This window comes from Daktulosphaira vitifoliae, unplaced genomic scaffold, assembly GCF_025091365.1.
Source record: "Daktulosphaira vitifoliae isolate Bord-2020 unplaced genomic scaffold, ASM2509136v1 Scaffold_5, whole genome shotgun sequence".
Lineage (NCBI taxonomy): Eukaryota > Metazoa > Arthropoda > Insecta > Hemiptera > Phylloxeridae > Daktulosphaira > Daktulosphaira vitifoliae.
Window position 1 is genome coordinate 33,585,446 of NW_026099576.1, and position 3,563 is coordinate 33,589,008.

A 3,563-nucleotide genomic window follows, 5' to 3' on the forward strand; every position below is an offset into this window, starting at 1 on the left:
GATATTAATAAGGAACCAGCAGATCAAGTAGCTTTTGGAATAAAACACCAATTTTTTTAAAATTAAACACTATCTAAAGATTTGCATCGAAGCGTTTATTTTTGATAGTGATTTTAATCACTGTCAGATATCATTTACTTGATCCAACTATGCCACGTCACCACTGTGCCGCGACCCCCCTGTGCTGGGTTTTTTATAACTAACATTATACTAAACAACTAAAAGTGTCTCTCCACTTATCGACCAGCTAGTCTGATCTCAGCCACAGTGCAGGCAATCGGAGTGTAGGCACTAGCATTATCTATTGTGCAAAGAACCGAAATTGAGCTCGCATCTACCCTAGATCACTATTTGGACGACTGAAAAGACGTAGGCCACTTGAAAATAGTTTGTTGCACAGGACAGTTATGTTGCTTAGAAGTTATTTATTTGCTTTATAAATTATTAAATAATAAATATATTAAAGTAAAACACCATATACAAGGTTAAGGACTATACTACATAAATATACAAAAGGTTTTTACAAAAAGACAGAGTTATAATAAACTTAGACTTCACCTTGGGTAGATTTAATATAGAATTGTACTAGAAAAGTAGTTACACGCGAGTTAATAATAATATAAACCGTATAAATAAAATTGCGTACATTAATGCGTAAACGTATACATCGATAATTGTTACATCAACAACATCATTCATCTCAAGAGAATATCAGGATAGTCAGAGGTAAGTGAAACATTTGTTTATATAATAAGTTTATAATAGATCCTTTACTGAAGAATTTTTTAGTAATAAACAATTAGAACAAGATAGGTCATTGAGAATAAACTAAAATATTTTTATAAAAAACACGATACTTGTGACTCGNATTAGAACAGGATAGGTCATTAAAAATAAACTAAAATATTTTTATAAAAAAATACGATACTTGTGACTCGCAGGAAATTAGTGTACGCGTTTACCTGTGTAGGAGCTAGGTAGTGACCCTTCTTTGTAATTCCATCTTATTCATACATTAGACGTCTTTACACAAGCATACATACCCCGAGATCCCTTTCTAATTCATTTTGTAGTTACTGCCGGGTATCTTTAGCCACTTTTACTTTCCATTGGTGCCCATCCTTTTTACACTACGCCCGCTACGATTATTATTTCCTTATTGGCCACCTGTGTTACATTTCTTTACATTTCTTCCCTTTCACACCCCGAACCCCAAACACACTTAACAACATTCCTTTGCCACAACACACCATATCCTTTTTACTTCTTTTGTTTACCACATACTATCCATTTTATCTCTTTTTGTTTATTACACTTTTAAGGGTTTTTTATTATTTTAATGAAATATTTGTATTTTATTCATCTCTCTTCTGTGTATCTTGTAATTAAAATTTATTACATTTTAACTTGGCTATGTTTGATGTTGTTTAATCAAGATTTTTCACAGATATTTTATATGTGTTATACCTATAAAGAGACATAGTCAATTCTGTTATTTTTTGCACAAATATCTACTTTGGCAGTTAATAAGGGCATAAATTCTGGTAGTAAGATATATTTCCAGCTTTAAGTGTCAATTTAAAGTATAAATTAATCTATAGTATTTCTATGAATTATTAAATTTAAATTAGTTAAGAAAATGAGGCTAAATCACAACGGTGTTATTATAGAATAATACTAGAATTTATATTTAAATATTAACCTATACAGAATAGAATTTAATATTCACAAAAGAAAAAATTTAATTAATTAAAAAACAATTAAAAGGAAAATATCGATGATTTCAAGCAAAGTTAATAAGAATTTAAATGTAATTAATAATTTACAGGATAAATACTTACGTGATCCTACAATATCACAAGGCATAGAAATGAATAGATAAACGTATTTTTTAATTCCAANTTTTCTACAAGATCAAATGGCATAGAAATGAATAGATAAATGTATTTTTTAATTCCAACATTCAATATATATGCGGGGTAAAAATTAAACAGTGTTACAAATTTACAAAAAAATAATGTAGTTTCCAAAAAAAGATGACATCATGTTACGCCTATTTTTCAGTTTTTTAAAGTTGATTTTCACGAAAATTAATTTAACTATAAAAAGTTGATTTAATACCAGAACTTTTTTTAGGTTCAATATAAATATTTGAAATTACCATCATTAAATTATAAATTTTATGAAGTTTTAAGTAATGGTATTGTTTAGATTGATATGTGATTAGGAACATGTATAATTAGTATTATTAGTATATTTATGAGAAAAGTTCACGATTTTGTTAAAGTTACTGTTTTTTTGCAGTTATATCATCATAAATAATTTAAATAGAAATTCTAGTAACTTCTAGCGTATAAAAATATGGTGCGATTAAAATTTTCAGATCTTAATTAATTTTTTTAATTATTATAAAATTATAAGAAACAGGTTAAAATGAATTTCAACAACATATAATAGAACAAAATAAAAAAAAATAGTTACACAATAATACACTGAAGTCCTGGGAAGGTTAATGATACATTAACAGAAAAGCCCTTTTATAGTTTTAAACGACAAACGTTCTTTTTTACAATCTTTTCTTGTACAATTTTGTGTTTTTAGCTTCTATGTGAATTTGAGAAATTTTCGTTTGACTGTGATGTGCGTTTTTTTCTCCGATCTCACTGGACTGATTTTAATGATTAATACATAAAAAAAAACCTAATTCTAATCTAATTGAAACTATTAGTGAGTAAAATTTGAAAAAATCATCTGAATTTTAAAAATAAAAATCTCAATATTATGCTATATTATTTTTCTATAGAAAATATCGCTACCGTAAAGTGATGAGCAAAAAAAAAAAAACATTAAAACTCTGTCACTAGTCATAACTAGGCTAGTAAAATTCGAGATGGGTTTTTTAAGGTCGTGGGCTCACGGGTGTAAGCCCTTAATCCGGTTTGAAAGTAATCTACCCATGTTAAAATAAATCGTCCGATAAAATAAAGTAAATTTATTAGTGCATTTGATTTTTAAATTTTCCTGTCGTGCCTGTGCTCATACATGCGCATATGCTAAAGATAACACTTAACACGATGCCACATATTAGCATTACGCTTATTATACTTATATCTTGTTTCTCTCATCAGTTGCTTTATTACATCGCGATTCTAGCCCGATTACAATATTCCCGCTTTTTAAGCAAGTTGCAAAGTCTATCTGCTGAACCACGAACGACCACCGAGCGACAACGGCGAACGCTCTCTCCGATTTTTGACGTCTCACGTGTAACGATTAAAATTTTTTTACGGTACATTTATTATAAACTAGTTATTACTTAATCATTTAAAAATTTATTAGTAATGCAGAAGACTTAATGAATTACTTAATAATTAGTGGNTTATTAGTAATGCAGAAGACTTAATGAATTACTTAATAATTAGTGGACCTAATTAATAAGCTAAATATGTTAATATTATATATTAACATGTTAATAAATAAACCTATAAACATTAAAGAATGCTATTTTTTGTTAAAATTGTCGATTTTGTATTTTATTTTATTTTAAAATCCCTAACAAAAGT

At 27.9% G+C, this 3,563-nt stretch overlaps 1 protein-coding gene across 3 annotated transcripts in view; it reads right to left on the reverse strand.

The window, feature by feature from the left end:
- Window positions 1-1,864, reverse strand: part of LOC126906765 (uncharacterized) — a 51,081-nt gene extending 49,217 nt beyond the window's left edge. For 2 of the 3 annotated variants that reach the window (XM_050687598.1, XM_050687597.1), the window contains exon 1: window positions 1,842-1,864. The gene's annotated coding sequence lies outside the window, so the exon portion shown is untranslated. The remainder of the gene's footprint in view (window positions 1-1,841) is intronic. The other variant, XM_050687601.1, reaches the window with a different exon arrangement.
- Between the last annotated feature and the right edge of the window lie 1,699 nt (window positions 1,865-3,563).